This window comes from Macrobrachium rosenbergii, chromosome 9 (genome assembly GCF_040412425.1).
Source record: "Macrobrachium rosenbergii isolate ZJJX-2024 chromosome 9, ASM4041242v1, whole genome shotgun sequence".
Classification (NCBI taxonomy): Eukaryota; Metazoa; Arthropoda; class Malacostraca; order Decapoda; family Palaemonidae; genus Macrobrachium; species Macrobrachium rosenbergii.
In genome coordinates, this window is record NC_089749.1 from 51811108 (window position 1) to 51824104 (window position 12997).

At 33.9% G+C, this 12997-nt stretch overlaps 1 long non-coding RNA gene across 2 annotated transcripts in view; it reads left to right on the forward strand.

Moving 5' to 3' along the window:
- Positions 1-4663, forward strand: part of LOC136841799 (uncharacterized) — a 5713-nt gene extending 1050 nt beyond the window's left edge. The window contains exons 2-5 of one of the 2 annotated variants that reach the window (XR_010854087.1): positions 1951-2023; positions 2271-2489; positions 2596-2670; positions 3266-4663. This is a non-coding gene — a long non-coding RNA (uncharacterized lncRNA). Of the gene's footprint in view, positions 1-1950; positions 2155-2270; positions 2490-2595; positions 2671-3265 lie in introns of those variants that run through there. The other variant, XR_010854088.1, reaches the window with a different exon arrangement.
- The last annotated feature ends 8334 nt before the right edge of the window (positions 4664-12997 follow it).

Sequence of the window (12997 nt, forward strand, 5' to 3'; positions counted from 1 at the left end):
AGAAATAAAAAAAAATACTGGTAACCTCAAACAGGATGAAGGATTTTAGACAAAATAAAGGGTTTGCTCTCCCAGGATCCCAGCAATACTGTCAACTACCTGACCTTTGGGTTTTGCTTACTAGTACCCATAGAATTTTAAATCCGACTTTTGCAGTGTGATGACAGTATTGAAATTTTAAATTTCAGAGTATGGTATTTACATTGAAGTGCAAAAGAATACTTTTGACCTAAAATGACATTTCTAACCTAAACTTTTGCCGTCATATTCATCTGGTACCCCCAGGTAATTGCTGTGAATGTTGGCTAGAGCATTGGCATTTAAAACTAATCTTAGTAGATCAAGAATGCTGCTTCTAAGTGGATGATTTGTCCCTTTTATTACCTGGTAACTGTCATAAATGTTTCTGGACATCTCTTACTCAACTTCATCATTCCCTTTGCTAGGCTGTCTAGATGGTAGGCTAGAATTGTCTTCATCCTCTGAATGCAGCAGTTGTTTTTAAAGTAAATTCTCTAGGAAATAGACTGAATACAATTCCAACAGCTTCAGTCTTGAAAGTATTAGAATTAATAGTATAGCCTATCGTGGAACCAATAGTAGGTTAGGTAAATTTTACTGGTAGACTTAGGCAAGAAGAGTACCTCTGTGTTAGTTGATGTAATAGATCAGGGGCCCTTGTTAATAGCTGTAGACTTTATATTCAAACAGTGCACTTACATTGCTCAGTAAATTTTCCTTTTGTTTGATAAATGTGAACTCTTTTAGGTAATTCTAAGCTGGCTGTCCGCGGTGAATTAGACTATGGCAATTGACGTTTTTCTGTTATTTTACTTGCTTTACAAGAATTTAAAGTAATATTTTGTTGGCCGGCTGTAACTGAAATGTAATTGACCTTTGAAGACTACACGACTTGAATTACCTAACGCGGGGTAGGTCTAAGCCGGCATCCCGCGGCGAGCCTACCACCCCACTCCATAGCTAATACGGCAAAATTGTAACCAGTAAGCACTCCTACGGTACGTTAGGTTGGTATTTTTAGGGGTGTTTACTGGTTACAATTTTGCCGTATTAGCTATGGAGGTGGGTGGGGGCTCGCCGCGGAATGCCGGCTTATATCTACCCTCTTTTATAACAGATTTTTAGTAAATATTCTTGCTAGTACAGTAATGAAATACTTTGTATTTCAGATTATGTACCAGAATATTGAGAGCTAAAACCATGACAGTGATAAATTTATGTGATTACTCACTGATATTTGATGCAAAGACATACAGGGTGTTTCTCTGAATAAACATAAATAGTAATTTTAGCCTTTAGGGTCACAATGGACAGTGAAAAGTGATTCTGAAATAGGTGAAAGGCTTTTCTGTTCAGATTGAACCTTTGTGATAGTCCAAATCACATCTGTTGTAGTGTACATTACTGGACACATAAAGTACTTGTCTTGAATTGCAGTGCATATGTTGGGAGAGGCATCTTTTAAGAAATAGTTGTACTGAACCAGTATTGTAACTTGGAGAGTCAGGAGGACCTTCATAGTGGTAATGACAAGAACTTATTGTTTTTATAAGGAATTGAGGCCAATAGTGTCAGTAAATACATAAGGTCAAAAGAAAATTTCAAGGAAATGTGAATTATTTATTTGATTTTCAAAGTTTTTCACTTTATTTTACCATAGAGCTCAAGAGTTTCTAAATTAAACTACAGTTGGGATCTCTCTCTCTCTCTCTCTCTCTCTCTCTCTCTCTCTCTCTCTCTCTCTCTCTCTCTCTCTCTCTCTCTCATACTTACTTGTTATCTTAGGCATTATTATATACAGTATTACAGTAATTGCTGTCTGACACAGTACAGCTTACTGCATGAAGTTTGAGGTGATGTACTGAATGTTATCCTGTGTCTTTTATGCATGTATTGTATTTATTAATCATGCTTCTCTTTTTTTTTAAGCCGATTGCAGTATCTCATAAAAAATGGGGAACTACCAGGATGTGCATACTTTCAACTTGAAAATTGGATTTGAGTGAGTAGGGCATATTGGCTGTGATAATGGATGGACAGTAAAGTGGCCAGGATATTTGACCAGCAAAACAGGAATTTTCTTTTGCTATAACTACAGTATTTTACATTTAATTTTGTGAAATTTTATATACAGTTAAGTAATTTTCAGTTTACGTTATGTCTTTCATATCCTGATATATTGCATACTACGGGTGCATGATATAAGCACCGTCTTGCTTTTATATATAAATTTGTTTATTCATTTGCAGCTTAAGGTTGCAGCAGATCATAAACGGACGAAAGCAACCCAAAGAACGTGCATTCTGTCCAGGCTGAAACCAGTATTTGAGTAGTCAGGTCTTTTGTTTGTCTCATCTGGTGAATTGTTATCCTATATAAAGAATGACACAGTGTTGAGGAGACGAACTTGTGCAAGAGGATAGTCTTGATAAATTCTACTGTTACAAATACATCACTGGATTTTGCAAGTAAGTTCTCAGGATATCAAAACATATCTTGGATTTTGCCATACTGTGTGTATGTGATGTCAGCAGTACATTGCTTTTACAAATCAGGTTCTTTATTCATTTTCAGCTTATAGTTGGATGGCATAATGGCAAGAAGCACAGATAAATTCCACTACTATGGCCACTTGATGGGATTTTTCAAGTAAGTAGTACAGTATTCAGGATACAGTATCAGTTTCAGAAATACAAATCTGGATTGTACAGTCGGTCACTGCCTCACTCGCTAACTGGATGTCTGAGATGAGAAAAGCTAATAGTGAGTGAGGAAGAGGGATGAGTCTCCATTTTAAATTCATCTCCACTGGCACTGTTCAAATTGTATGTCACCTTTGATGGTTTACTCTCTTTACCACTTATAGATAAAAGCAGATGCAGAAAATTTGTATTGTAGAAAATACTTGAATTTCTTTTCACTACTAACATTAATGGTTTCAGTTCAGGTTTTTATTTTAGTTTGGAATTTTAATATAGATTTTAATAAACATCTAAAACAGATCCATTTTGTGAATATTATGATATTCAGTGTTAAGTTTACTTTGCAAGAAAAATTTAAGCAGTGGAATTTTATGAATGTAGACCACTTAAGTTTAAGGTATTGGAAGATGTTTTCTCCTATGAAACTAAAGTTTGCTACAGTGTATAGCTTTTAAAATGGGATGGTAAGGTAGTTATCATGTACCTCAGCAATTCTTGTATAATTTTGGTAGCAAAGCTAAAGATGTGACTTTCTGTTTCAGATTACTGTCAATGGCAAAGTTCCAAAAGCCCTCAGGATCAAATATATCAGCAGTTTTCTTTCATCTTTGTTGTCTTCATCAAGCTTTGTATGTGCTCTGTATAAATCAAGTATTCCAGGGCCAACTGGTTTGATCAGTCTGTGCAAGATACCTTTCAGAATGTGGAGTTACTGGCTTTCCTCAATTTCCTCAAATAGGAGCAGGTTTTTTATAGCTTAAGAAGAGGCCTTTGCTTGACTGAGTTTGTTTGTCTGTATTTGTCCCTTCAGAATTAAAATAAAAGAAATTTTGAGGTGTTTGGGAATGTGGGAATTATGTGCATTTTGTATGCGAACTGCATGTGTATTTCTGAATGGCTGCTGCTTCTGTGACTATTTTTTCAAACGTGTGCTTCTGCATACCACTTTCTCTTTTTTTAGTTGAGTCTTGTTTCTTGTTCTTGGTGAATGCTTCTTGCTGGCTTTTTAACCCTTCATCATTTTTCTATAATCCAAACTTTGGCATTTAGCCTTTTTTCTTCCCTCTTAACTTTGTATTGTGTATTTAACCTAAGTTTTAGTTCACGACTGTCAATATGTTATCCGTAATAGAATGAAGTTGGTACCTGGTTTAATGCAGTTCATGTTACATGCGAGAGAAAAGTCTTCCTTTGTCCAGATAAAAGAATGTTGGGACCTGTGTTGAATTAATGAATATAGGCTGAAATGTTTAATGTACTTCAGAACTAGCAAACATTCCTAGGCACTTGAACTAGACTTGAAAGCAGTGCATGATAATCCCATCCTACAAGTGTCTCATTTGTTCAGAAAATTGTCATACTGGATGTTGAAGGCAAATTTTAGAAGCAAGCTTTGCTATGTCATAGAACAGTGGGAAAATTCTTGAATTGTATGCGTGTACTGGAGAGATTCTTCATGAGTGTGTCTCTACATTAAGGACTAAAGTTGTATTTATTCAAGTATATTGAGCACAGTTGTTGACTTTTGTTTGAGAAGTTTCTGCATTTTTGTACAAACAAAGTAATTTTCCTCAGTGGTCTGCTGGCAAAAGGTTTGGTGCATTTTTGACAGTTGGCTGTCTGACGACTTATGTCCGTGCTTGTACAATCTGTCTTTATGTGGTCAAGGATGTTGAATGGATGAGAGAAATGTCATGCATTTCTTTCCCTTGTATTCAGTGTTCCATAAGAAATTTCATGAATTCTTGACAATTTCATGAAAGATTAAAAAAATATTTCAACTTGGACTTAGATTTTGGTCTTTTAAGTGTTGTAACAAGTACTACAGTCACACTCATGAGAGCTCTGTAAATTTACTTTGGTTGTTACTTCCCACTCGTTATGGGATGTTCTTTTAGTTGTGGTGTAATCCATAGTGCAGATCTATGAAACAGTTACGATAATAGGTAAATGAATAAAACTTATTCCACCCGTACAGAAGAAAAATCCACTCCAGTACTCTGAACTGCCAGACATGACACCTTTTTAAAATCTACAGAAAATATTTACTCAAGATAGGTTAGTCAGTTATTATTGATTTCTGATGATACCAAGAGCCTAGCATCTATCTAAATTCTCATAATTCTAGAGATTGTTTGTTGCAGTAGTGTGAAATTCCAGTGTAGTGAAGGACTAGATAATTTTTGTACAATATAAAAAATTATTTTTATAAAATACTTCAACTGTTAAAATGGCACACCTTCTAAAATGAGTTGCAGTTCAGTAGATGATTTTATCATTGAAGAATTGAAGACTTATCTAAAAATTTACTGTACTTGCTTCTCTTGCCGTTGATTCACCACTGATTGCTGTGAGGTTATGGATGAGAACTTGGCTAAGTTGTAGAAAGCATCTTTTGCTTTGGTTTAAAATTTCCTTTTATTTAGCTTCCATGGATTTTTCAGTATTATCATTTGTTTCATCATATTACTACATGCAGAGCACACTTTTCCCCCTTCTGTCTTTTTCTCATAATTTTTACGTTTATCTTCCCCATGGAAACATAAGTTAGTATTTTGCTTTATTAGTGGCTCTGTAGATTTTTCCCTGTAGGAATTTTACTATTTCTAGGTTTTTCTGGTTTGTAAGAAGTTGAGGCTCTTTGCATGACTTTGTAAAACAAAGGGACAAATGAGACAAACGAATTTGTTTAAAGGAAGCATCTAAAGCTCTGTTACATAATTAAGATTTGCAAGACATACGAAGAAACACTTCCTACTTACAGTATTTGAAATATTTACCTAGAAGGTCAGCGTATGTGAAACATTTTTCAGTTTTGCAACTTGTACTGAATATTAGATGTACATTTCTAAATGAGATAGCAGTGTGTTTTATAGTCTCACATTGTATTGTAAAGAGATGATGAAAGCAATACAAAATGCCAGGAAGCTTATACTCTAGTCTTAAAGATTACATGAAGCTTAATTTTTGTATTACCGTTTTACTAGATTTAGTTGTGAAATTATGAAACATTAATTCTTATTTTTGTAATAATAACTGCTGTACATGCTGAATTTCTAATGTAGATAATTTAAGCTTCTTCAACCGAGTTGTCAAGTCAAATTTCATACTAGTCTAAAAGATTTGTTGGTAAATGAGGCAGCTTCAAAACAAAAGGCATGTGGAGATGAACAGAAATGCAGTACAAAGAGTTTGTGGATGTAGATGGAGAATATTTTGTAGACTTTACAAAGAATTTATGGACGTAGATAGGATTTTTAAGTTACATTTGATGCAGCAGGTGATGGAGAATATTTAGATTCATGCTGTGATTGATAGTGAGGTCTTGGGACTTAATATTGGGACAGGTTTGTCACTGGTATTTAATCATTTGAGGAATTGAAAGTTTGCACTTTCAGATCATCATAGAAGGAATAGTTTTGTTTAAAATTAAAGATTTACTAGATGGTTATAGCAGACCATTGTTTGTCCATATTATGGTTTTTGCTAAAGTCAAGGTCTCTAAGGGTTAATTTGAAAGAAAATGCAGAAAGTTTTCATTAACCACAGGATAAAGAAAACTGATCCTGTGGCCTGATACCTAGTGTGGGGAGAATATGTATTACAGTACACAGTGAATCTTAGAACCTTAATTGACCTAGATGGGGTGGGTACAAAATTTTTACTCTGTGGGTTGAGAAGTGTATGCTTTCGTTACTAGTAAAGGTACAAAGTTCCATTTGATTTTAACAGAACAAAATGTAGTTCTGTCTTGATGTAGGTATGTATTTGAATATTATTCTACAAAAAGCTTCCTGGAATTTTGTACTTTCTATATGTTTAGGGTTTATATGTAGGCAAGGAAAAGTTGTGGTAAACTTTCCAAGACGATGGTTTTCTAAGCTGTATGTGTATTTTTTGTGAGGAATATTAATAGGTAGAACCCATTTTACGTTTCAAAGAATAATTTTGTTATGTTCATGCACAAATTCAAGTTTTGTGGTAAACCTCTTAAATTGGACATCAGTCTTGACAACTCAAAAAAATAATTTAAAGCTAAGTGAAGTGCATCACTGGCCAAGGGTATATTTTAAATGCCCACTAGTAGTTAATGCATAATGAGTTGATGAGTCCAGTAACATTATGTTTCTTTGGATATTTATGAAATGATAATTTAAGAATTTCATATTATTTTGATTTTTGTTAACTTTATCCCTACAGTTTTGTCTTAATTCCTTTAGTAAGCCATTAGACATTGATTGCTTGATGTATACTTTTTGGCAAAAGTTTACATAAGGTGGTATGCAACTTTTGTTGTTGTGTGCAGAATGTTACAGTCTTTATATCTAATTACATTTCATAGATAACAAATGGAAATGCACTGGAGCATTGGAGGAAGACTCCCTTTATCAGAATATTTTTTGTTCTGAAGAAGAGCAAGTATCTGTCTTGGATGTTTTGCTCTGATTGTTTATTTGCTTGCTACAACCAAGAGCAGTCAGCTGCTGGTATAGTACTGTATACTGATCGCTGATCCCATACCCTATGGCTGTAGGAGTGGATGCTCTTGTATTTATGGGTCACTTGTTTTGGACATGCCAGTGCAATTAACATGAATAACAATATACAGCATGCAATCCAGGTTGAACATGTGTGTGTTACTGCTGTATGTTGTTTAGTCCTCTAGTGGATTGAGGTTTTCATCCAGCTTAGTATAAATAGAACTAAAGGAACCCTAATCCCTCTCTACTTCAGTATAATTATGTATTTGTTGTTGTTTTTATGTTTATGTAGACAGTTGTATTTAAAAAAGAAAAAAAGATGGCACAGGGGTGGCAGATTTCAGGTTTGTAAGTGAATATTTGCCCTTCCTATTTGCTTTGCTTACATATTGTTGCACTTGACTCTAAATAGTACTCAGTGATATTTTTGTTACTTTCAGTTCTAACTATTCTGATGATGGTGTGAATGTTATGTTATCAGAACTTTTGTTCTAGCATGGTTGGACTTTCAATCTGTGTGGTTGTGAATAGCTTTCTGGGGTCTTTATCTTTTACTTAAAAACTGCACAGAGTGTCAGAGTGGTAGTTTGCTTTTACCAATGATAGTACTTTGTGGATCATCAATGTGATCATTATGTAAAGGTGTCCTATTGCCACACCACCAAGTTCCAAAGGTCTTTAATTTCCTTTTTGTGAAACTGTGGAGCATTTCCGATGGCTGTATATTTTGTGGCTTCAACACTAATACAATGCCCAGCATTAGTGCCTGAGTTTTGTCTTATATAGCTATCTAATTTGTATGTTTGTCTGTTTGCTAATTTAGATTGATATATTCTTTTCCTTTTTGCTTTATGCAAAATTTGGTTATTCATTTCTGTGGAAGCTATATTTGCAATTTAAGGCGTTTCAGGCTTCGTCCTTATTAATATCTTTATAATTTTTAGCAGCAAGTTTGCTTTGAATTGCAATTTTTCTTCATTGTAGCCTCTGTGCTAGTAAAATCCTTTGCTCCATATTGCTTATACACCTTACATGAAGTTACCCCACCAGTTTACTAGTCAGCTAGTTTTCAGTTGGATAGTTGTGTCTTGCATCTTCAAACCCAACATCATGAGTGTTGAAGACTTGATATGTAAAGCTGGTTTGTAGATGATGAAATACCAAAGTCAATTAAAGTGGTAGGTAATTTACCACAGAGCTTATATGTATGAAGTCTAGTGTTTTAAGTTTCGTTATTATAGTATTTTATGTTTTTTTATTCTTCATTTGTCTTGTGTACATTAGAAAGTCTTTTGTATTGTGTGTTGTTTGTTGATGCTGAGATGTTTCCTGGATTCCATCTTAATTGGCTGGTCTTACAGTTAATAAAATTTTCAGTCATTCAGTAATGGACAGGCAGGACAGATTTGTCAAGCCCAGTCCCTATTTTATTTTAAATTTTTTTGAATACTTTGAATGGGTTCTGCCTGGTAATATTTAAATTAGTGTTAGTGTTAAGACTGCTTTACCTTACTGCATCAGTGGCCATGTTTGTTCAGTCTCCCAAAAAGACAAAGTAATTGTTGGGCTTATGATAACTGCTTTAAGAATTTAAAAGATAGAATGATTATTTTGCTGGATAAAGATGGAGTAGTTTTCATTGTTTAAATTTAAAGCTTTAGTTTATGGACCCAACTTTTATTTATTGTTTTTTCAGTAGTCAAAAGATTGGTTTTGTAGCATTACTGTACAGTAGTTTCATTTTACATTTTTAAATGTCAATCGCTTCATTTTGCCCTAATATGGTTTTCAGATGTTTCATAAATTTTAATATGCTTACTGCATCAGTAAACCCTTTAGCTGAATGTTTCTTGAGTAAGGTATTTACCAGTAATGTCTCTGAAGTAAATGACTTGAATGCAAAGAAAAACTTCATGCTTAGACATTCCTTTTAATATATTATATGACAAACATTTGGAGACGGCTTTGTTTTTATTAAAATTCAGATTTTGTAGATTTTAAACATCATCAGGTTTAGAGATCTAAACCTTAAATATATTTGGCCACCTTTTGCAGTTTGGTATAGCTTGCATTACCTGTATGCAACGTACAGTAATGTAATGTAAGAAAACTTTGATCATTGTTAAAGAGAACTTTTTATGTTTTTATGAATAATTTCTTTTGATGTGAGTCTGCACAGTGTATCTTTGTGGCTGAAGTCTGTATATCTCTGTTGCTGTTGTTTCTTTGTCTTCTCACCAAAGGTCAAGGGAGAATCATTTTCATTCTAGTTTTGATTTGTGTATGAATTTAGGTACAGAAATACTGTTATTGTTTTTGTTGTTTGAAAATTGCTCACATTTGTTTAGTGTAGAATGGACAAAGTGAAATATTAGAGAATGAGAATTGATTTTTTAGAGTGGACAAAGAGAAATATTAGAGAATCAGAATTAATATTTTTGGCAGGAAATTTGTTTAACTATAGTAGTTTTTTTGCTTATATTTTTTAGATGAAGATAATACAGTAACTGCATAAAAGAAATTTTGGTGAACTCTTATTTTGTGGATATTAGAATTAAAGTAGGTAAAAAAGAACTACTGTATTTGGTAAATAAGTTTTTTTTTTTTTTTGCATCGGATTCAGAACGAATTTACAGTTTTGAGTACTAAGTTTGTTTTATATTCTTTGGAGGAATTGTCATAGATGAGGTTTCAGAAGGGTGTTGTTGATGGTTTTGAATGGTCATTAAAGCTTCACATGGGGTGACTCTCTAACAGTCTCAACATGTACACAGGTTTTTTTTTTTTTTTTTTTTAAACAGTACTTTGCACTGTAAAGGTAGTTTGTAATGCAACAAGGGGGAGCTAGGTGAGTGATAATTGGGTATCAAAAAATAGGACATAGGTAAATTTATTTTTGATAAGTCAGGTATGAAGATACCGTAAGTATTAAACTAAATCGTTATTGAATGACAGTCACTTATTAAAATAGTTTGTAGGTAGTTCGTTTTACAGATTAGTAAATAATGACTTTAGAAATTCGGTATTTTTTTCAGTTAAAACATGACTGCAGACTTATGTCAGAAAGAAATTCATGTCGTAATCTTGTGACATTGTTATGTATTCTGCCCTCAAACAAAGTTCTCTTCCAGGTGTAGCATGTAGACAAAATTGGAAAGATATAATAAAGGAGCTTGCCTCCCAAACCCCCCCACCAAAACGGGGCTGGCAGTGAGGACAAAATGGGTTGGTGAATGTCAGTGAGTCCAATCTTCTGCCCTGTTACCAGAGGCCATAATATGGAGCATGAAGGACCACAGAGTAACTCCTGTGACAGGTATGGAGTGCTGCTGTTGTTCCCTTAATGTCGATAAGTCATGTGGTATTTGGTACCTCTGAGTATTGAGTTACCAGGAGTGCCTTGTCACTGGAACAGCCTCAACTGGTGAATGTTATTCACACGTGTCTAGACCACTTTGATTACATTAATCTATGGACGATTGTAACTTGACATTGTGGTGTTGCTGAGAAACGTTTTACATATTAGTAGAGTGTATTTTATTTAGAAAAACTTTGACTCTTGTGGTTATTTAAAATGTTATAGAACCTGAGATTATCTTGAACCCTTTAAGGATTAGAAAGAAGTTCAGCATCTGAAATGTAACCTCAGTATGTCAGTTTACAGTTGTACTAAGCTGACTAATCATAAAGTTGCCCTGTAGAATTTTGGATTCTAGTGAACTAAACAGCTGGGATAAAGATTCTAGAAGCCTCTTTGTAAGTCAAAGATCTTTGGTTCTGTATTTTCATAATTCCAATGATGAACCTGTAAACAGATGTTGTAAAAGTGCCCCTAACTATTATTCTGACTTGCTGAAGATTATTATGAAGTACTGTTTATAAGGCCAAAATAGTATTTGGGTAATTATATTATAGAGCTGAAATGCTCTTTTGTATGAAATGTACTGTAGAAGCAGTTCAGCTTTTTTGTATACTAACTTCCAGAAAGAGGTGCTTAATCTAGATGCAAAGTCCAGTGTCTCTGAAAGTAGAACTTTTGAAAACCAAACCTTTGTTCATAGATCTTTCTGAGTGCTTTGAGAGTATAAATACTTTGCAAAGCTGAATATGTAGTCCTATAAAGATGCCTGATGCTCCAAAATATGAATGTATCTTAGATATGAACAGCCATTTCAAGTAAATATATACTTTATGACTGATTAGATTGATTATTAGAATGATTTTTCTTGTTTTTCATGCGGAAACATCTGTTTTGTAATTAATCCAGAAATGAAGTATTTCATGTATGCTTAATAAGTTGGTAGAATTTGAGAATACAGTATTGCTTACTGTGGGGTGTGGTAACTGGCTTGAAATATATTTTTTATCATTGCAACAGCAGAAAAATGTGAATTTGAATGTCATTAGCTCAAGGACACTTTTAGTTTATGGTTAAAACATGCCCCATGTACAATATGGGCATTAAAGCATTTTGAGTACAATCTTTATATTTAGGTTGCTGAAGATTCCTGAAATGTAGATTCGCACTGTTTTGTTAGCTAAGGTGCCTGTGTCACTTGTTTGGATGGAACTTTGCTGTATATTCCTGAAAGTAACATTCCAGATTTAAGCGTGACATAATGCAGAAAAGCCTAATTTGTTGTGTGGTCACGGTATAAAATTCTGCAAATTTTTATTATTAATTTACATGTTGCTGTGTAAGAGGGGTCTTTTCAAGTGGTCAGGTATCCTTTCTCACAAAATTTCATGCAGATATGAGTTGCTTTGGTCATCCAGGTGTTGTGGTCTCAGATTTTGGAGTTGAAAATTGTTTTTGTAACTGAACTTTTCATGTCTGTTTATATAGACTTTTCTGCATCATACCTTGGTATACTTAAAGGCATTTGTGGTCAGTTCAAATGAAGCACATCATGTATGTTATGGTGCTGTAATTTTATTTTTGTTTGTACTCTAGTTCTTGAGAGGAATGAGTGTCATATTGGCACATGCCCAACTTTTTGGGGAAGCTTTACAAAAGGATTTTGTACTGTGCATTCAAGTCCTGAAGAATGGTAGTACTTTTTTATGCTATGATTATAAACTGAACACCTAGTTCAAATAATTACCATAATAGCAGTCTCACTGTTACTTTCGGACATTTTATAATTGTGGCTTTTTATTTTTTAATTAATCTCCTTTGCTTAAGTAGACCATTAGCAGAATGACATGGGTATAATTACTGTACAGTACATACTGTAATAACTACATTATGTCTCTTGACAGTCAGACTTTTAATGTTATGAAGTAAATGCTCAGGGTACATTTTAGCTCTGATTAGATGGTTACAGATATCACTGTCATTATTAACATTTTCCATCAGATTTTCCCTTTATGAGGTTGAACAGGAAAATGATTTACTCTACTGAATTCCTATCTGGGTTAGGTCTTTACCTATGACCTGACTCCATAGCTTTTTGGGACTTCCTACAGTTATTAGTTTATATCCATATCTACTTGTATTATTTCTATGTCTGTCATAGAAATGACAGAATATACTGTATATTTTTTGGTCTTTCAAAACCTTTAGTACTTGTGTAAGATTTAAGTTTAATTTGTGAATTGCTGAAGTTTGCTTCATTTGATGATGGAAGTCGGTTCTGATTTGTTTGGATCTTCACTAAAGAACTAGTGAGTTCAGTATTAGTCACTGAATACTTTTGCAAGATAAAGAGATAAGAACTTTTTATCTTAATAACCATCAGATGCAGCCTCATTCCATTCGTATGCTAAGTGAATTGGTAACCCAAATCCCTA